Here is a 24,581-nt window from a genome sequence, read left to right on the forward strand (position 1 = left end):
GGATTTTTCGAGGAAAATAGTATATATAATATGATATGAGTTTAAAATGTTCAATATCAAAGTGACATAAAACGTATATTGTATGTGTAATATTAAATCGTGTATTTGGTAAATGTTTTTGTAGTATAAATTAATCTGTTTAATGTAACATAATAAAAATGACGTTGGGATTTTAAAGCAAAAACCGTTTGAGAAATGAACCGGAAAATTAAATAAATTCAATTTCTAGTCGGATTTTATATTTTCAATAAAAATATGTGTTCAAATATGTCAGTTTGAAAAATGCAGCTCATCGATTGTCTTTATTTCATAATAGATTTTTTTCAATGATAATGTTATGGGATATTATTATTCTATTGAACGTTATAATAATATTCCAGAAAACGATAAATTTAAAATCTAAAGAATATTCTTCTATATTTATCTGAAATGCATACAATTATTTAATACAATAAGAATTTTATTGAGGAAAATGTTTTCATATTACTTAAATAAAACATTGCGATGGATTTGTTGAACAGCATTTGCATTAAATGCGATAGGTGTTGAAATTCTAATTTATAAGGAACATTTAAAATGAGCGTTCAACGATGTCTGATACGTTTTATTTTAAACATGTTTAAAGTTTAAAACTCGTTTAAAGTTGATCGTAATAATACGTTTTCAATGTATGTGTATTTGTAAGAAGAAAAAAAAGCGCAATGATACTATTAAAAGTTGGATTGCCTTTCAGCGGTATAGATACAACGTAAATAATTTGAAATTTAAACGTCATTCATTCTCCCTTGTCTGTAAAATAATTTTATCATGATGAACAGAAATTACTGCTGAATAGTTCAAATAGAAAAATTTACTATGAAAAAGCAATAAACTTTTCATCTTAGTGGTTTTATCAGTTTTTAAAAACTTGACATTATTCTGTAGTCTGACCATATAATATTCAAATTTGATATTTTATTTAAAATAAAAATATCGAACAATACACATACAAAACATATTTCACGAGAACCACTTAAAGATTTGATAATTCATAAAGATCAACGTTGAAATAAAAGCATTTCAGAATCTAATTTAACCATACTAAAAAGTATACCACCAAACAAATATTTTCTACCAAAAAATATACTTAAATTAAATATTTTTGTATGTTGTAATTCTGTAAGGTTGTTATTGGTTTAAAATCTAAGGTGGATCAAGTATTAAATTTGTTTATTTTTTACATTAACTATGTTTAAGTTAATATTATTATTATTTTTTAAGGTTCGAAGTTTTAATTATTTTATTTTATTTACATTATTAATTTTTCAATGGTTAATGTTTGTTACTGAAGTTACACTTATACTTATGTTGTTTTTTCAATAAGTACTCGAAATTTTAATCAAATTTTTTTGAATAATAAATTATATTACTATACTATATATTGTTTACTAGATTGTTTTCATAATATATTTTATTACAATCTAAAATATTTAAGATGAAATGTTGTGCTAAAAAGGAAAAAAACTCGGAGGCGGTTATGCCCGCTGGAGTTATGAAATGGAGCGCGCCTGGATGAAGGTTAATCATAACTATTTAGTATTATTTTCGCATTTTTCATTTCGTGTTTTCAAGTTTTTGAAAAATCCACGGGAATTGTCATTACCCATAAAAAAAAAAAAAACAAAAAAAATACAACGAATTAAATAAAAATTTTAAATCATAATATAAATTGAAGTGCACGATGATTAGCTAGTATTGAATAGGCTTTTGACATCATACTTCAATATTATTTACTACGCATTACATATGTGAAACGTACTAAAATATCAATAAAGTTGTATGTTTTATCAAATAAAAATAGTGACAGAATATATTGTTTATATAATTCACCTTTTTCAAAAGTTATCTCCTCGTAAATTTATCATTGCATATAAAGCGATCGTAAAATTCATTTACGCAAGAGCAAAAGTTTAATATACATCCATAAAAACACAAATTTCCTCCATTTTCAATATTATTTTTCAGTTTATCTAAGAAAAAGCACAGCCATAATGTTTTTATTATATTCAAAATGCATTAATAAAAAGACACTTGTATCTTTTTCGTGGATTCTATAATTTTCGTCTCGAGACAAAAGCTACTTTAAATGTAAAATAATACGGTTTTTGATACACCATTATTGTTAAGAGTCGTATTGTACGTTGTTATGTTGCTAGAAAAATACATAAAGACAGAAAAGCTTTTCAAAATATCTAAAGGCTGCAGTTAGGATTTTTTTTCTTTTTAAATGTCCGTTCGACATTCGGAAATCCATACTAACGATGGTTTTTTTTTTATTATTATTTGTGCATACGTTTGGCATTATTATAATATAATATAATATTATATTATTTATGTGGCCTGCGGTTACAATACAATATATTATGTTATTATATATTACATACAAATATAATAATATATCCTAGTGTAGCCGATTTTAATTAAATGTTTATGGTATAAAAGGTCGTACAGACCAAAGGGACGTTTTAATTATGCCCGTCCTTTTCACGTTTCTCACTTTATCCACAACCACGAATGTAGGTACATATTAGCGTGTTTGTGTTCATGTATATGACGTGTATATAATATATAATAATGTGACCCCTCTTTCTCTTTGTCTATCATTTGATGTGTATTAAAACTGTGGCCCTAACCGATATATATATAGTATAGACACGAAGTATGCTGTGCAGTCGTTAATATTATATTATAATGGTTTATGAACGATGGGAGTAAAGGGATTTATTTTAACCGCGTTTGTTAAAACTGAGTGCTAACTACATATAAACGCACCGCGAAAGGGGCAAAGGAAACCTCGGTCGTTCCCGCACCACTACCTAGCAAAAGTACCTCGTCAATATTATTATTAATTACCAGGTTCCTGGTGCAAAGAACGGTCGGTGCCACAATAAATAATAACGGTAGGCAATTCGCAACGAGACTCATTTCTGTTGTCCGACGATTTTAGACGGTATTCCATTAACCCCTGTTTGTTTGTTTATTTATTTTTCATAATTTGACACACTCGGTTGGCTTGGCGATATCTTCTTCCCTTGGCTCCTTTAGCATAGTCATAATACTCGCCTAAAATAAGACCGGTAAATCGTATCCCCCAGAGTATAAGTCCAACGTTTAGCACAAACTTTCATAAAGAGATAACGGTGATGCGTCTCATAAATTTAATATAAAATAGCCATGGTATAGTCTGGCAAAGTAGTTAAATTCTATACATAAATGTATACATATATATTTATATAGGTATATATATATATATATATACATTAAAATATACGTGTTATTAATACGTGGAAGCGTATACGCGTAAAGTCAAAAAGGGTCTTACGATGGTAAAACATTTGCGGTAATGGAATAATTATTTCTTCTAAGGAATAAGTCACAGTTTATTTCACTGTGTAATGTATCAACATAATATTGATGGTCGGTACATCTGGTTGATAATACAAATTTTGAGTTTTAATTGCTCTTAAACTCGGTAAGTCACATTTAATATTGGCCCAATTTAAAGTTTTGCAAGACGTTAAATACTTGTTTTCTTGTCATACAGTCAAAGACAACCAATTCGATTTAAGGGACAACAAAGTTTTTTATAGCTAAAACTTTTACTTTAATTGAAAAACTACGGATGAGCACTTATTCGCAATTGTCCGCTCAAAACTAATGCCCTTGATCCTATCATAGGGCTTACATGTGTATATAAGTCGTCTTTACGGCGATCCATCAATATTCATAAGTTAAGTTGGCCGGAAAGCGGAGAGCTAAACGGTTTTTTGACCCTTCAATATTAGATAATGGCCATATCCCGTTATCAATATTTAATTTGATTCCACCACCGTATCGTCTAATCAATGGAAACCTTTTGCTGATTCCATTTCCTTTTTTGTCCAAAAAGATTTGTGCTTATTGGACCTAAAATTGAGATATATTATTCAAGGACAGTATATTAATACCTTTATATATTATTTATTAGCGTTTATTCTTACGTAGATAGACTACGATATTTCTGTTCATTACGTCAATTATTAATTTATAACTTCTATTATATATTTTTATGCCTACGCTGAAAATATAGATAACATAGAATATTGTTATAAAAAGGGTTCACGTTGTATGACGCGTAAAGATAACGCTGTATACAGCCGATTATACATATTATAGTTTTTATATTTTATCCAGATTATTGAGTCTAACCTGGTTAGTTTCCACACGTAGTAACCATAACAGAAAACATACAAACAGTTTCATTAAATTACCTGTCATACGACGTGCCGTTTATATAATATATAGACGTTTTTACACGTGCGCAGTGATGACGAAATAAAAACAAACGTAGAACATCACCACTGTTTTTTTTATGTGTTTTTAACGGTTCCGTTTATAACATAATATACCATGGTCGGCGGGAGAAAAGCTTCGTCGAATTATATTGGGGGCTCGTACATAAAAAGCTACGCAGAAAAGAGGGAAATCCGTCTGAACCCGATTCGAGGGGGCATCCGACTAAGCTTAATATCGCTTGTTCCATGTGCGCACAGCAGACACGAAGAGAGAGAGAGAAATGAGAAATAAAATAATAACATGTACCTATACCTTCACAATTTATATAAATATATTTCTAAAGAGGGAAAGAGTGATTGAGAGAGAGGTGGAAAAAGCCAGACAGAGGGAGATTGAGCCGCACGCGGTTATTGTGTAGTCGAACAACCGGGCTTAAAACCGGGAAACCCTTATGTTCTTCGAACCGTAAACGAGTCGCTGGACCTCCTGCAACATTTTAACCCTCTCGACGAGTTCATAATACATCAATGTGTGTGTGTGTGTGTGTATTATACATGATCAAGTGCTACGGTAGGGTATATTCATCGGCGTTCATAGGTACATTATAATAGTATGTACGTATATTCTTAGTCGTCGTCGTCGTGCCGTTTTGCGCACTCGCTGCAAGTAAGTAGGATATTATAATACCTATATAATAACATTCATCGCTGCCGCTGGTGCTACTTAATGGTGACCGACAATATTATATTATTATTATTATTATTATTATTATTATTACATGTACACAGGTATTATAACACTCCAATGAAAATACGACCGTGATCGGATAGGGGGCAGTAACGAAAGCAGTTGTGACGGCGGCGGTGAAGGTTGAAGGGGCAAGGGATGCACAGCGATTCCGCTGCAAACAATCTGACTGGGGTTTAGTGTCCTTATTATACTCTGTACTGCGGCGTGCAGTATACAGCCCGCACCCTTTCGCAGTATACAGAGTGTTTATTATACCCTCTGAGTTAGAATCAACTCTCGGTGCGTATATTTTAAGCGTGACCCGGACGGAACGAGGAAGTTCACGCGTGGTTTCCCATTGCGAGACACTGTTTTCTGGTCGCAGCAAGTGTATACAGCGTGAATTTCTGCAAATTGGCAGTGGTGCCGCAGGTGTAGGGGCAGCCGGGTCAATGGGCTGTAACGAAAACCCGAAGTGGTTTTTTCTTCCTCCTCCTCCTCCTTCTTCTTCATCATCTTACTCCGCTAATCTCTAGGCGGCCAGTATATACGACACGCAGCCACTGTATATACAATATTATGTATACGTATAGTTTTCGCGCGACAAGAAGTAATTTAAAAAACTCATTTACAAGCGACGGCTAACGGAAAATACGGGTTTTTTCCAATAGCACATTTTGTACGGTAAATTAAACGACTTAATTTAGTTTTTATTTTGCGCGAGGAAAATTTTAAACACCGCAATCAGACCTAATTGTAATTCCAGCGTTTATAAAAAAGCTATTTCGTTAGGCGACTAAAACAATAGATTATACAAAATATTAAATATTAACAGTATCCACGTAACAACCTAATATATTTTCAAAAATAAGCATATAAGGGAACATGCTACTACGCCAACAGATTCTGATGAAACGATATTATCATCATCATAGGTGATTCATGGCTATCGAAGTTGGCTGATGACATCCAATATACGTAATTATAATTAATTCACTGTAATATATTACTACACCGATGCCCAAGATTAAAGTCTCAACACACATACACACACACCGTTGAGCCATATCCTATTGTAAACCGTCTGGAAACTTACAGTAGATACAATATTTAAATCAAGTTCCATGTGAATTTTATTAATAATGAAATTCGTGGAATTAATTTTACTTTTTTTTTTCATACTTAGACCATTGGATTACCCAAAGATTATTATACTAATTACTATAAAACGTGATCAATAAATCATGCAATTCTATTATATTAAAAAGTACATAATTTATTAAAAAGAAGTCGTTAGCTTGTAATATTATCAATGATGATGAAACAATCATTTGGTACGTAGCAAACGTATAGTACGTGTGCGTAATCCAAGAAAAGTGTTTCGTATGTGACCTTTGCAAATGTCCACAAGACTACAGTGTGTACAAATAAGAGATATATTATGTATGAATTATTATAATATTATAATATTTATTAATTGTTGAATTTTAATTATCCTAATTATATTATGAAGTTTAGATCAGTAGCAGGTACTTGAAATGAATTCATTATCTCTCTCGGGAGAAATGTATTATATTATTTTACCGGGGTGAAGGCGTTAAATTTCTATTATTAACATAGGAAACCGATTATTCACTCGGATACGTGTATCGAACGACGACATCGCCCTGGTTCATTATGAATAATTATTATGATTATTAATTATAATTATTGGCTATTTATTTTAATAGTGATTGTTATTATTAAATATTCATTTTGATTATTATAACCTATAAAAAATTAAAACTCATTTTATATACGCACGTCAAATTATATTATACAATTTATTAAAACGCTTAATACGAGTATAAATTGTCGAGTACTTTTTAATTTTTATTTAAAACGTCCTTGTAGTTTAAAAATTGTTTGGATCGGGTTTAAAATATACGAGTAGAACTATATATATGAGTGTAAAATCAAGGAATAGTTTTATTCGCCGATATTATATTTTATGGTAGGTACAACAAGGCTGCAAGTATACTTCAAATGAAAACAACTATTTTCTGAAATTTATTTGACTGTGACCGTATTGACGTTTTGTTATAAAGTTTGACAGTTCGTAGAAACATATTTATACTAACAAAACCTTTCAGGTAAAAAATGATGGATGTTCCATGTACATATTGTATTGGATTTGTGAAATTGTTCCATTAGATATAATCGAACTAAAGCCACACGTAATCCATTCCATAACCATGCATTGTACATAATGTGATTTTAGTAAAAGGCAACCATAATTGGTCGTTGGTCAGTTTTTCACACTAGTTAATTGTCGGACATAACTCTATTGACAGTTGTATACTATATTATAGCTTCTATATAAAAATACTCATACACTCGATGACAAATGTTATGCCGCATATGGCGTACAATTATTTTATTTTAAATATTCGGTTCAATTGAAACATGATCAATCAAATAATAAAAGTTAACTATCAACATGATAATATTATCAAAAATTTACAAATCAGTTTACTCTTTGTATACATTTTATCTATTATTTACTTTGTCTAGTCAATACCATTGTTTGTAATTTAAATTTGTATTAGTCATAAACACTATTTTTTAGTTTAGTTATTATAATAACTCATGTAATTCATTGAATCATATTTTTTACAATTTAAAACAATAGTGATAATGCTTTTATACTTTTAAAGAAAACGAATTAAATTGTTGTTATTATATAGGCTGTTAATGACACTACTTTGTTAACTTTTAGTGAATCGCTAAATGAATACTTAGAAGTTATAGATAAAGATAAATTATTCAAAATTTCCTACTTTTCAACTAGTTTAGTGTGCCGCCTTCGAGCTTTGTGGAGGCACATTTGGCACAAAGTTTATGCGATACTCAGAACAACTTCAGAAGTTACGTCACGTTTGCCAAATTACATTTCGTGATGTTTAAAGATGATTCCCCGACTTGAAATTTTTTTTTTAATCCTATTGTATACAGAAACATAACAATAATGGTATGACGCAACACAAATATAACACTAAACTCTTTGACGCGTCTCTTACAATCGAACCGCGCCGTGACCATTGACTGAGAACGAAATATTATAAACATTTATTGTATAACTATGACACACTATATACTGTATACATAATAAAAGTACACAATAAAAGTAAATATTCTTTGGAGGTGTTTGACTGTGTCTGTCTTAGTAAACTTTTTACGTCTTTAATTTTTTTCATATTCGATATTTCAGAAATATTATTTCAAAAAATTATTTATTTGTTTGAGTCACTGTACTAAAAATGTTTTTGTATTTTTTAATAACTATTAGAGATTCGTGTAAATATTTTAGTTACTTAAATAATAATAATTAAATGAATTATTTATAAATGTTATGATGTATGATATAAGATAAAGTTAGGAAATATTTTAAGGGTTTTTGATGGATGAAAAATGCTGTCGATCGGATATCATTCCTTTACGACAACGATCTTTATAAAATACACCAGGGGCGGATTTAAGGGGGTGGCTAAGGGGGCAATATCCTCCCCCCCCTTGGGACTAAGCTAACTATTTTACAAAGCCAAGTATTATGATATATTGATATATGCATTAATAATTATTATGAAATATCGTCAATCATCATTGATGAATATGATTATTAATTATGGATATTAGAATATTTAGGCTTCAAGCTATTTTTAGATTGTTTTTCCAATCTATACCAATAATGTTGTTTATACCAATAATGTAACTATTTAAAATTTGTCACTATTGTGAAAAAACAATGACTTACTTGTCTTATGAGGGTCGAGGGACTCAAAAATATAATCTGTAATTTTAAATTTTATATAGACTTAAAAAACAACTAACTAAATTTTTGAACCTCTATTAGCCCCCCCCCTTGGTGAGTGATAAAACCCGCCCCTGAAATACACATAATATATATAAATTTACCTCACACTCATTAAATTGTTTTGTTATCTTTGATTGTTTAATCATTATTTTTGGTATGTATAATAATATAATACTATGTTATTATTATATACACCCACTACAACGGTATGAATTGTTTACAGAACAATACACTGTATTACAATTTTGTCAGGGCACTGGAATTATGGTGACTGCTTAATATTATATTCAGGTTAATTAGTGAATATTCCATGGAACAATAGACCGCGGTTGTTCGTCGTTTTTGTGCGGTGTGGTTCATAAATGTCCATATATAGAAGCCTTTGGTTTACAATGCCTTAAACTGGGCTTTCATTCCTTCTACTACACTCAGCCGACATTCATCCGATCGTGGTTAATAGAGCCACAGAAGTTTGTAATTAAAACCGATTACTTTTTTCGCGCCACCTGGTTAAAGGGTTTTCGTTCTCGTCGACCACAAATAAAAATTTAAATTACACATGTTTCTCCGCGATAGCAGTGATTATATTTAGAACCACGTGGATTTTTAACAACAATATCAGTAATTTCCGTCACACAGCCATAAACGGTTGAATAAGAAACCCTATACTTTGGGGAAGGCATCATGTAATTTTCGTTTGTTACATTAAAATTGAGTGGTCAATCAGTTTTTTTAAATAGAGCGAATTAAACGTTTTTGAGCGTCGATATCGAAAACTAATTCAGTACTGATTTGTCACGATTGATTCACATCACGCCAGAGTTGACAGTAATGAGAATCCTTGTGAATATGTGCTAGCAACAATTATTCATCAATAAATCCACTAATATAATATATTTATAAATATGATATAATTATAAATTAATAATAAACAAGCACGGCCTATAGTTACTCAGATAATGAGCAATAACTCCATAGCCGATATTCCGAAAACGGCTACATCACTATCTACAATCCAATTAAAATCACATACAATTAAAGATATATATCTAATCACGTTCACGAAAAATTAATAGCATCACCAAAATCTCTATAGTCCAACTACATGATAAGTAACAAAAACTCACAATCTAACAACGTTCAAATATAGACTCGAATATACCGAAAATGTAAAAACAATTTAATTCTTGAAGAACTGAAAAACAGAATAAAAAAAGTTGTATGTTTAATTGCATCTCTAGAGTTTGGTTATCGTTATGATTTAAGAACTCATAACCATTGGTGGATATGGTATACACATATGATCATATTTTGTCATAGTGAAAACTCAATAACCAACAGTTTTGATTGTTAACTGTTTCAATATTTTAAACAGCAAGGTGTAAATATTTTATTAGATGAATAGTTTTGAAACAAGTTCATTGTCAATGAAACACTGTATAAATATAGCAGCCAGACTACTTATTTTAAAATATCATATGAAAATTTAAAGCAATGTAATTTATGGTTCCGTTAAATGAATATAATATAATCGTCTGTGTACATGCTCATATATATATATATATATATATATATATATATATATATATATATATATATATATATATATACATTCAATTTAACTACACATATGCATAATAATATTCCATTACGTACAATATAATACTTCAGCATTATGTTTATCATATTAATTAATATGACGTACTGACGTACCAAACGCTTTCCGCTGTTGGCATTTCGTTTAAACGCCTGCGCAAATAAGCCGAGTGGTGTAAATCTCAGTGTGCTGTACTCATCGTTGCATGGAACCCGGAAATATTACGAATAACGGTGCGTTGGCGTTTTCTGTGGCGAGATAGTGAATTTAATCCTATTTAATATTAATTTGCCGGAATGATCCATTAAAGAGTATTATTATTATTATTATTATTATTATTATTATTATTATTATTATTATTATTATTATTATTATTATTATTGTTATTATTACCTACTATTATTGTTATTATTATCTCGGAGTACGTACACCACACACATACTTTATTAGAATTCACATCCACCGAGTGCTTTGTTATTGTGTGTGGGCGAGCGCCTACCAAGGTGGTTTATATTTTATTATTAAAAATATGATATGATATACCTGTAATATTCAGAACAATGAGGCAGACAAGCGCTCGCGCAGATTATAATTATGGTTCGTCTATTTAACAAAGTGCACGGTTTGTTCCCGTGCAACGCCTTTAGGGTTGGCTGTTGAACAAGAACGAGGCAAACACACACACGCTCATTATAATAGGAATCTCATTATACGACCCGAATGTAATACCCAATATTGGCTAATCATTAGTAACTGAATCACAAAACTTAAACACCAGGTTGATTATTACATTTTTGGCTGCATAATGGCATAATTATTGTGGCTACTGGATATGATGTTTCTGATTTAGAAAAAAACGATAAATTACCACCACTGATAAAAATATGATTTAATGAGACCCAAACATTTTATGGCCTAATTGATAGTAATTTGTTGATCCGAGATTTTTTGGCATTATATAATCGATTCAAAATTAAATTTATGATTTTCACTTACAATCGTATACCATGGAATCAGAACCAAACGGTGTTATCTCAAAATATTAAACGTTTTATAGAATTAACTTTATAATGTAAACTGCAATAATATTATCATTTCGTAATGAATGTTTTTATTGATAATCATATTTAAAAATCCACAAAGTTACCCTGCATTAAGTCTTGACATTTTTTTTCCTAGTAAAACTTAATATATAAGTAGGTTATAAAATTATCAATAAAGTAAACAATTTTAATTGGTATATCTTCATCCAGAAATCGTTTGTCCTGAATTAAATGTAAGTTTCTCGGTAAACAAAATTTAGTTAAGTACATAAAATATGATGTGTCGTGATGTTGATAACAAAGGATATTATGATGGAACTATTTTGTTTTATAGGATTTATTTTGTTGAAAAATGATGGTTATCTGAATTGATTCAGAACCTTTTAGTCGCCTATACCTTTTTTGAAGAATAAATCTTAGTGATTGTTAGTGAGGTTGAACTATTAATACATAAGTTGATAACAATTAAACGTACAATTATAAAAAAAAAGTAAAGTGGGTTTTCAAAAAAAACTAATTTGGATCTTTGGTTCAAAGCTCATACAATAATAACTTAACATCACAATCGTTTATAATATTAATACACCCACAATTATTAATACATTATATTATTATGTATATAATATATACTTTTTTTTTTGTTTTGTAAGGGGAACTAGTGGCAACATATGACATTGAGTGTGGGGTTGTTTTGTGTATTTATTTGTAGGTTTTTAAGTAGGTAGGGTTGTAACACGTGTTTGTGTATGTGTGGTAAGGATATGTTGCTAAAAATCCCGGGTGGTCACCCATCCGGGAGCTAGCAACTGTGGCTGGTAAGTACGCTCAGTGCGTTTCTGCAGATTGAACGTACGACCGCGTCTCACCAAGCCACTGATACATTTAAATATATAAAATATGTACTAAATTAGTGTTTAATTTATAGTATAAAATTACACTCGTAATAAATACGCTATAATTCAAACGATTGGGAAACTTAATTTGGATATTGAGCCAAACAAATAAGAAAATTATATTAAATAATATTTTATTATTGAACTACAGCTAATTCGGATTTTTATAATTACTTTAAGACGGTAGCTGATTTCTGATTTATATTTTAATATATCAGTTTTAAATAAAATGTTTAATTTTAATTTATGTTTAATAAATCCTGATTTTAGTTAAATAACTTAGCAATTCAAACATTAATTAAAGATAAATACATAATAATCATTGTAATATTTATAAATCAACGACGAGAAACATTTTTTTTAACGCATAAAGCATTGAATAATATTTTCAAAAAATCCTCTGCATTTTAATAATGTTGAAAAAATGTTTTTGTATAAATAATTTTAGTTTTTAGTGCACTCATAAGAATTTAACAGAAATACCAATGGACAAAAAGATTCTTGACGATTTTTTTTAAATCCCTTTACTATGTACGGATCTGTAAGAATAACAACGTTTTGTTTTTCATCTTTTATGGCATAAAAAAAACTACGGTCCCTCGAAAAAAAAATTAAATAGGTAAAAATAATATCTTACCGAGTAATGGAAAAATAATGTAAACCATTCTTGCCAATCAGCTATTCGCAGTTTATTTTTTCCCCCCAAGAACGCAATTTCCACGTTTTTATATATATATAATATTACCAGTACTTGTATTTAGCAAGTACCCTGCATCGTTTTTCCGAAATAGAATTGGCGGTGACTAATAAAAAAGGTATTTCGTGGTTTACATGCGTCTCCGGGGACTAGAAATAATTCACAGACCACACCATCTCCGAATTAACCGTCTCACGGACGTAAAAAAAAAAGAAAAATACCAAGAGACGTATTACGGTAATATAACTTTTTTTCTTTAATGAAAACAAATATTATTCTCCTGGCACGTGTGAGGATCGTAATACGTTTAACGTTTCGCAATGACCATTAAATTAGGTTTAAGGAATGTTGGTCCTATATGCGTTTAGGTCTGTTTCGTCCAAAAACTTTTATCCAAAACTCTTCGGGTCCCAATTTACCAAGTTAAATTTACATCGCATCCACAGTTCATGGACATTTACAATATACGTCATTTGAGCAACTTTCTTCCGACGTATTATTTTGTCAAAAATGTTTTGCGTAGAATAAATGAAAGATGAAGGTAGTTTATATTAAATAATAAACAACTTGGGTTTAATACGGAAAATACGGTTTTAAGCACTTGTTTCTATGGCAATGCGATTGCACTTACATCGAATTTTAGTTTATTTTTGAAGTTGAAACTGATAGGAATATACATGGATAATAACCTGCACAGTTTGAATAACACCTGTAAAATTAAACAAAATATCATTCCTAGCCTGTAATATAATATACGCCTAATATTATAAGAACTTATTGTCTTATTTCTTTCTTATCACATTTATTTACTATATAATCCAAATAATAAAATTATAAGTGATCGATATCTGAACTATACTTGATTCAGAGCATGATTTTAATTTTTAAAAGTTTAGGTGAAAAGCAAATTGCAGGTTTATGGGACTTTAAATTTAAAAACTGTGATAATCCCAATGTGTCTAGACGTTCGAAAAAATATAATTCTTGTTTAAAGTGAAGATTAAAAGCGGCTTTTTATTTGGGCACTTTTTTATTCTGAGTCTTGCCGTTGTTTCTAAAATCGAAATTATCACTCGTCATTATCAAAGCAGTATTTGTTTCCAATATTCAATCTCATGAAGTGCTGCGTGAGACTTGTTGAGCTTTTTTACTACCAAACATACTATTACAAAACCAATAGCACTGTCAAGTATCACTTTTTTCTTTACAAATAGAATGTAAAAAAAAAAAGAATCACTAGGTTAATACAATAAACTTGTTAACATAAGTTCCAAATGAATTTCTTTTTTTCATTAAATTGTATTTAATTTTAATTTTAATTCGTACGCATAAAGTTATAAATTATAAAATAAAAATTTATTGATGTTCTCTTGTTTACTGAATTTAATTAAACTAGTATAGTGAAAATAAATCATAAGCTTTTAACTGATAACTTAGAAATAAAGTTGTTTTCAAACTTTTAACTTAACTAAGTTAATTTGCTTATCTGTATTAAAAATAATATTTAATCAAGAACATTCTTTTTGTTATGAAAACTGACTAAAAAATTCAATCATTCTCGACTAAGTTTTTACTGAATAATAGATTCACGTTCGAGTAAGTCCGTGATATTATCAGTTCAGGTAAAGTTTTTTGTAACAAGCAAAAACTGCAATATTATATATATAGTATATATTTTTATTAATATTATTCAGTAAATATTTGTTTTTTATACTTTACAATATTCTTATATCTCATACTGTACGTATACTCACTAAACTTGATACTGACAAAACATTTATTTTATGATTTATGGGTGATACAAAAATTTAAAAATTTAAACTTATTAGGTGCTGAATATTCAGTGTGTGGTACTAACGATACTACTGGACGTTTTGTATTTTGTCGTTCTAGTAGTTTTGTACTTTATTTTTATTATTATGATAAAACATAGAAATGTAATAATTTTATATACCCAGTTTTATCAATTAGACTAGAACTCATGATAATTGGTACGCATATATGCATATACGTATATATATATATATATATACGCATATACATACACATGTATGTCATATTATGTAACTTTATCGGTAATATCATCACAACGTCACTGCTTATGACACACAATATACACTGAATACTGTTTATAGCAGTTTAAAGTTCAACTTGGGTTGTTTTTTAAACAATTTTCAAATTGAATATTATCAATTTGGGTGATCAATTTAATTGTATCAATTCATTGACCGTGTACCTTTGATAATATATTAAGTAAAGGGATTTTTGTTTAGTTTATTCACGCAAAAATAATGATGCGAAATGAATATATTCACAATCCATTATTTAAATTGATCAAAATACATCAAATTATCTAAATTGAAATTTACGTATCATCAGAATTTGGAAAAAAACTGTTTTCACTCCCTCACACTATTATTTTAATATGCATAAGTAAACACAAAATAGTACATTACCGACATTTCAGCAATTATAATGCCAATATAAGTATATTAGTAGGTAGGTAATATATTATCTAAATACTTTTTTCATATCTCGACGATGAAATTCTTTTAATCAGAGATTCCACGTGAACGTAGCATTTTTGGTACATGGTCACTATATGAACATTAATAACGTTCTTGAACATCTAGTAGCATTATGAAATCAATATTTAACGTTTAATTTAAACATTAAATGTGATTAATAATAATTAAGGAATTAAAAGCTGAAATTTAACTTGGACAAAGTATATGTACATGTGTCAGTGATTATCTAGAAAATGAAATGAAAAAAAAAAAATAAATAATGTACATTTTGGGCAAATAATAATACGTGGAAAACTGCCGCGTGTGTCAAAACCAAAAAAATGATATAAAACATAAACAAATGACATTCGGCGTGGGACAATAATTTTTCAGTTGACAAAATGAAAAATAATAATAATAACAATAATATATTTTGATATTTACAACAACTTAAAAATTAAATAAATAATAGCTTATTTATATATTATAATAATAGGTGATGTATTTACATGGTTTTAGTATCGAAAGCAATATGGTACTTACATGTCGGGTTATATAACTAAAGCGACTGTTGTCGACCTAGAATGTTTTTCGTTGATTTTCGTATTATACTATTATTATAGTTTCAATATCTAAAACATAAAAATTATAAATTAGTTGGTAACAAATACGAATAAGTAAAATAATATATAATTACATATATAATTACTGGAATATTGTTATTTTAATAATGACAGTATTATAACATTAAGTAATTTTTGGTTTAGTATTGTAAAATTATTTTAAATAAAGTCGACCAAACACACCTAAAAATCTCACATAATATTACATAAATACTTATGCTCCGTATAAAATATATATGATATACAATATAATATTAAACAAAATTGCATATTATAATAATTTGATACTATCCACCATATAGTGGATTAATCGATGGTTAATATTGTCTATATTCAGAAGTCGGACGTCCCATTATGTGTGTGATCGATTGTAATATTATGTACTTATATACAGGGTGATTCTTTTATAATTGAACACTCATTATTTAATAAAGTATTTACTTTTTTCAAAATATTTTTTTACATAGTTTCAAGTTGTTAAAAACCCAACGTTTTTATAAAAAATTATATTTTTAAATATTTTTTATCCTTATCATTTTTTAAGTTTTTTACTTTTTTGAATGACAACATAGTTTTAATTTCATAATCCAAAGCAGAATATTTGTCTAAGTATTTTGATTCATAAAAATCAAATTTAGGACGGTTAGTTTATTTAAAGTTTAGATTGGCAGAGTAGAGTGGTACGGGGTTACCCCTAAAAATGTTTGTCCACTACAAGTAAATTACGACCTAGTTTATGTTAGAAACCTTGTAATTTCAAATAATAATAAAGTTTTTTAAAAATATTTTATAAGAACATTTTTAAATAAGTGCATGTTAAAATCTAATTATTATTTTTATTGTATTTAATTTAATAATATGTGATGAATAAACTATAAATTACTATAATTTACCTAACGAAAATATTGATATTTAAAAAAATTGTAAAAAATCAGCGTTTTGACTTAAATAAGTGTTTTTACCATATAAATTTTTCTAAAAATCAGATTTACAAATCGGCTATATTGAATATTTCGAAAAAATTTTTTATCAATTTTTAAGTTTTTTATTTTCAGTATTAAAAAAATAAAAAATAAAAAATGTAGCGCAAGTGTCTATGAATTATATTTAAAAGACATTTTTTTTAAAATATTGATTAGAACAAAAGTTATTTCATTTGTCAGAATGTTAGATTTCTGTGGGACACCCTGCATATATATTATATATACGTGAAAATTCTGTCGGATAAACGTGTATAATATACATACCTATATCTACTGATAGTCTATACTGAGCAGTATATAATGATAATGAGCAAAGAGTCGCGTCAACAAATATTATGATGATAACGTGTATTAATATTATAAATACGTACCTATCAGCTATGCAGGCCCTTGACATAAAAAAATTCATATTTCCGTTTATCTTTATTTTAATCAAGAAAGATTGAACATTTTCTTTTGTAAGAAGTTTTATACACAATGCAATATTATACTTTACACCCGAATTTCGTGTACTACCGACTATCTCGTTTGGAGTAGTGTGTTCTCCGCAGCAGAAACTCGACTACTGACAATAATCTCGTTTGTTTCCTTTATTACTTTTTTTTTTTTTTGCCGATTTATTTTCTAATTACGTTCGACGGAATCCGTGATGTGTTTCCAGAGAATACGTCATTCGTTAAATTAAATAAAGGGCTCAGCAACAATACTCGAGGAAAAAAGTATGGAATAATATATAAATTCGTTTGAAAGGTAAATCGGGTGGGATCAATGCGATGACTTTACTTTTCACGGATTGACGTTTCGACCCTATGGCTAAAACGTTGCCCTTGGTTGACAATATATACATGTACGTCGAAATAATAAATCCTCGTATCCACGAAAAACCACCACAACAGTGATGTATGGCATTATTACTTTGTATTATGTACGCACATTGTCGTTATACGTATACACTATCTCTCGCCGGGCGACAACCGCCGCAGTTTCATTATTATTATTCTCTAACATTTGTTTCCGTTGCCGCGGCCACATCGAGTTGATAGTACTGATAATAATAATAATACAAATATGTGGCGTAGTGAGGCGTGGTTGTAAGCTCAATCTACGGGAACGGGCTGAGCGTACGTATCGGCTGTAGTTGATAGCTCCCAGATGGGTGACCACCCTGGATTTTTAGCGATTTATATTTTCCAAAAATACATAAATACGTGTTACAACCCTATCAACTTGAAACCTACCAACAAATACACAATAAAATCCCCTACCGTATTACCCCACACCCTATGGACCTAGTTAAAAAAAATACATATGTATACATATATAGGTATATATGTATATGTTTCGCGCAAAGTATGAAATTCGGTTATTGTTTAACAATGCCCGGACATTGTGCAAAATGTCCAAATGTTGGGTTATGTAAGAGTCATCATTTTAATATTCAAATTGTTTATAAATTGACCGGGCATTATACCAGATTGCTCGGGCAAAGTGTACACTGGCCTGATTGAAGTGGGCAAGGTGAATTACAGCACGCTACATACATTCATATTGAATTGCATTTATACGTAACAGTAGCACTACAAAACTATACTTAAATATTTTATTCGTTCCCAACAATGTGACGGATGACGACTGTCGATAATACGAACCGATCCGTAATCTTTAAGATAAAGTAAATCACATAATATATATTACGTGAACATTATGGCTATCTAGATGTCAAACTTCACTGTCGAATCGTACATTTTCAATTTGATATTTTTTAATCGATGGCGATGTCATTTTGTCTGTCATTATTGTTTTATCTTTTGGTCAACGTATCTATTTTCTAAGTGTTTTCGTTCTATTTTCCAACATAAAATGGAAAAAAAGTTTAATGGGAAGTTTGATAATTTTCTATTAAATAAAAAAGAAAATGTCATATTTTTAAATTAAGAAAAATACGGTAAATTAATTTTAACGGTGAATAAAGTGAAAAATAAAAACAAAAAAAAAAAGTCTGCATATGATAACAAATTAATTAAAAAATACTATGTTGTAAATATATCAGGGATTGAAAAATTAGTAGTTCCAGTATCCGAAGTTAATTTAATGTAAGAATTATGTTTATAAGGAACAATTATTTCAACTTATTAATGAAACACATGTGTCTGTGGGACATCGAGGTAGAAACCGTACGGAACATGAACTGAACTTGAAATTTAAAAATATAGGAGGCTATAATGATATTTTTAAATTTATGTGACCACTATCAAAAAAAAAAAAAAGATAGTACAATAAAAAAGGTTTGGCTGTAAAACCTATACTTTTATCAGCATTGAACCATTACTGTCAAGTTGATTTACTAGACAAGCTAACCTAACCTGATGATGATTATAAGTTCATAATGGTCTATTAAGATCACCTTACGAAGTTTGTTATTTTTAGACTTTATTTTTATACTTTAAAACCTTAAAAATACTTTTTAACCTTTCCGTCACCCTGTCCTCTATAGAGGACACTTGATTTCCATAAGCTTTATAGACAAATATGATATGGAACTGTGTTCAGTCATAGTGTACTCTCCAGAGGACAAGTATATATTTCTTATTTGCCCGGTTGCTTCGCCTATTATTATCTTCATTGGCTGAATTTTTAGTATTAATTTGCGTTATTCCCGGATTTAAATATAAATATATGACGGAAAGGGTTAACTCATAAACGGGCTGAAGAAGTAGCTTACGTGCTAATTGATATTTTTACAACATTAGGAGCCCTGGAAATTTTTAAAATTGACAATGGAAGGGAATTCGCCTATAAAGTTATTATTGAGTTGTGTAGAATGTGGGAAGAACTTAATATTGTTCACGGAAAGCCTAGACACTCACAAAGTCAATGATTTATCGAAAGAGCCAATCATGACATTTAAAATATACTCACAACATGATTAGCCCATAATAACTCAAAAAGTGCAGTAAACGTCTTAAATTTTTATTCAATATATGAAAAATCAGAGTTTTCGCCATGGCATATACGTTCACTGTATGAAGCCATGTTCGGAACAACTGCTAAAGTCGTCTTAAAATCAATCCAAATTATTATATAATAATAAATAATATTTTTTTTTACAGTAAAAGATAATTTATATGAAGTTGGAGTAAAAGAGGGCAGACTACATCAACTCTACAGTCAGAACCGATTCACAATATGCAAATAGGTGTTTATCCAGGCTAATGTACCACCAGCACAAATTTCACTAAGAGAAGTGAGAAAATCTTCTTATTTGGGTGGCCAATGATATGATAGGTGTACTTGCATACATTGTGTTAGACCAACCGATGTAGTGCTATCGCTACATTATTTTTTAATAATAATCAATTAAAATAAAACTATTAAAATAATTATAATTTAATAATAATAAATAGTATAAATTGTATTTCATTTTTTTTTATGATTATTTAAATACCCGTGTTAGATGATTTATTTAATTTTTAGTATATTTCATCTTAAGTGTACAAATCTAATTGGGCACTGTATACAATGCTCGGCAATGTTAACTTATTATTCCAACATTGCCCTTAAAAAACGGGCATTGTGCCTGATCAATGTGTACGATGACCGACACCCAACTTTGCCCGTAATATATACATACATAATGCCGATTTTATTTTATTACAGTTAGTACTATATTATTATTATCGTCTTAACGTTGTGCAGTTTCGTCAACGAGGTCGCGTGTTCTGCAGAGATTATAACGTCTATGGGGAAACGTCGGTTATATGTCGACGACGTTCGAGCTTCTGGGTCAACGGTTTTAGGGGACCGATTTCCGTACGCCTCGAATGAGTACGCCTGTTTGACAAGAACATGTACACGAGTTTCAATTTGTCGTATTATCATATACACTACAAATCCCGTCTGCACCAGAGAGAAATAAACACGCGCACGCGAACACACACACACACGCGCGCAAGCGCTACACAATCATATTGGAAGAAAACATTTGAGTTGGAGCACATGGCTGATGTAGATGTGCCATGCGAACGGTTATTTCAGAATATGTTATTATTATTTCTAGTTGCTTAACATCATACACAGTCGTGCAACGCATTCTTTTAAGGGATACTATTGTTGTTTACGATTCACTCAATAGTTTAAGACACTAAAAAAAGAGGTAGATATATTGACAAAATATTCCAATTTGTAATAAAAGATTCTTATGCGTACAAATATTTTACGGACATAGATAATAGGAAAACCTACTAATAAAACCTAACTATACCTACCTAACTTACTTCTCAATTTAAAGCAAACCGTTCTCATATCATATAGAATAACCTATTCTCGACAGCAGTCTTATTTTAATTATTCTTTTATAGAAAAGATTTTTTACATATGACCGTTATAATATGTTCCAATACTATCCTCCATTATACATTACTGTATTTAAAGGTGATGCTGCCAACATAAATTTTAGTTTATCCATACATATACGTACTTTTGATCATAAAACATCTCCAATTAATTTCCTCTTTTCTTAAAAAAAAAAAAAAAACTATAATATGGACTAAAATATTGCCTGTCTAGTGAAAAAAAATAATACTTTACTTAACGAATGATATGGTTTGCACTTTATTCTCTTTATTCTTAGACATAACGAATAAAAGGAGTTTAATATTATTTTTGTTTGTTCAAAATAACAATAAATAAGCCACTCTGAAAGGTAATAAAGGTTGAAAAGCATATATATATATTATAATATGTACTAATGTTAAAAGAAATATTTCGACATTTACGGTACGTTGGCCAAAATAGAGTTTGAGCAGAAGTAGCTATAGGTGGCGAACTGTAGTACACATAGCGGTGATTTCTTCAACAAATATAATACCTATCATATATATATATATATATATATATATATATATATTCAAAGTGGTAGCAAAGTTATCATACTCACGTGTATATTAGCATCCACGTAAAACGTGATGCATGTAATATTATAGCTGTTTATGACGTGACGATCGATTTAACGACCAGCTGTTGGATGTCTATGAGTTATTCAGATTATAACTTACTAGGTAAGTAATAAGACATTATTTACCCACCTCGATTAATCTATATCTACTTATATATTATTCTGTCGGTTTGCGTTACACAATATGTTTGTATTTTTATTACGATGCTGTATTGCTGCTTGTTGAAGACTATTTATTGAACGAACAATAATTATTACAATAATTTATAATTATTACACACACATACACAATAAGCATTAATCCTAAGTAACACTGTAAATACGTTGTACTGTGCCATAATGAGAACGTTTTTGAGTACAGCCCACTAGCTAATTTGGGAGCTAAACACTGAAAATGGTTCTATTCAGTATGAAAGAGTTCAACGCTCAAAATTATGCGATAAGTTTTAGTTTAGGCATTCAATATCCCACTCATGATTATACTCCAGTCTCAAATATTTTTTACCTAGACCATCTTGCTAACCATAGGCAAATTTTAGATAAGTATTTTATAAGAGATCAATAATTAGACTCTTCTGCTTTCTTATCTCTTATAAACTTAAAAATTCCGCAATAGAAACTCGTATACCTATGTCATTTCATATTTTCCAATCCAATATCAACTATAATATATGAAAAACGGACCGTTGATATTATGTTTAATGTCTATCGAAAATGAAAATCCCAATACCCTTTTATTTTGTAATTTTGTATTTTATTTGGAATATTATTTGTGTGATTGTGTCTAAATTTCTAGAATCTAAAATTCATTAGCTATACCTATTCTGTATTCAAAGGGTTGCACTGTCCCGCTAATCATAAACAAATATATAAATTAATATCAACGTAGATCGCCCTTCTGGTTGTTACACTGCGTCTATATACGAATGTCATCTCGGGGCTTAATTTCGAATGATTATCGATTCGTCCACGCGCATGTATGTGCCCACAGCACTCATATGATATATTTAGCACGTCAACGTACTTATACGGGTGTGCACGTGTCAATCAATCATCTGGCTCCAGTGACATGGGACTCTTCGGCCAGAATGACAACTTTTGGAGCTTCCGGATTTGTGAGTATGCATGCACTTCGAAACTGTATGTACGTACGTACATAATTAATAATTGGGTATACGGGATGCAGGTTGAGGTGGTGGATTTTCGTTGCAGCGTAGGTACGGTGTATAAAGTCATATTATTATTTTATGTATATAGTATGATATCATTCATGAGCAAAGCTAAACTTGGATATATACCTTTGTGCACATATCAAGTGCTTGTTGCAGATATGCGCGTGACGATGGAGTAAAATCACGTTACAGGCAAGACGATCTGCCGTAACGGCTGACACTATAATATTGTATTCATGTGTTCCACGAAAATTACAATAGTACGAATGGCAGATCATTTTAGTTAGTTTCTAAGTTTAAGACCTCGTGGAAATTATTGTCAACACAATACCGTTATTGTATATAAACGATCGTCATGTCGTTTAGTTTACCGCTGCTCAGACTATATTTTGTTTTCACACTATTTTCCGTGATTTTATTCCGACAATTGTTTTTGGTTGAACGCGTAGCCCCGTCGTACACAGGAAAATAATAATTTACGTGCAGGATATAATATGCTTTTGAACAATACAACTTTTTATTAATGCTATAGTGCAGGATGTTGATATCATTATTACAACACCAGTGGTGCAACTTGGAGGATGGTCCAAACCCTATCTGACCATATATAATTATTTAATAGTATATAATATAGTACGGATATCAACATAATATTAACTTACAACGAGTTTTTGATAAATTCGTATTATAATCACAAACATTAACTATTGAACCATAAAGTACGTTTCATAATATTTGTCACATCAAACAAAGTATGGACCCCAACTTTAAAACATTTTATGGTTTCGCTAATAACGAAAGTAATCAATTTATTGTGAAACGTTTATGTCTTACTATGGTTTTGTTTCACCGTTCCTCGCATCATTTGAAAATATTCAACCCTATAGATTTACGCGATATCAGAGTAAATTATATTAAATGTGAAGTAGGTACAATCATTTGACTAACTTGATAAACCTAAACTTCAAACGAGTTCTTGGAAATATACGTTTTAAAAAGTCGATTCTAGAGACATATTTAATAATAATATTTTATTTTCATCACATTTCATATTTCCGCCAACAAGTAGGAAATATATGATTGGTGAAATCGAACAATTCGTTGGTAAATTCTATATCCTAATACAATAATATAAAATATGAAATATTCCATACCATATCCATCGATGAGCAAATCGGTTTCTGGGTTGTTTGAAGGCATAGGTACATTCGAATTA

The 24,581-nt window shown here is 29.7% G+C and overlaps 1 protein-coding gene across 1 annotated transcript in view; it reads right to left on the bottom strand.

Annotated features, from left to right (window-relative positions):
* The window catches only part of rsh (Rap GTPase activating protein radish), a 275,432-nt gene that overhangs the window by 162,908 nt on the left and 87,943 nt on the right, over positions 1–24,581 (bottom strand). Inside the window, exon 3 of the mRNA XM_089219607.1 lies at positions 16,177–16,265. The gene's annotated coding sequence lies outside the window, so the exon portion shown is untranslated. The remainder of the gene's footprint in view (positions 1–16,176; positions 16,266–24,581) is intronic.

This window comes from Diuraphis noxia, unplaced genomic scaffold, assembly GCF_037042655.1.
Source record: "Diuraphis noxia isolate RWA-SAM2 unplaced genomic scaffold, SU_Dnox_SAM2 contig0002, whole genome shotgun sequence".
NCBI lineage: Eukaryota > Metazoa > Arthropoda > Insecta > Hemiptera > Aphididae > Diuraphis > Diuraphis noxia.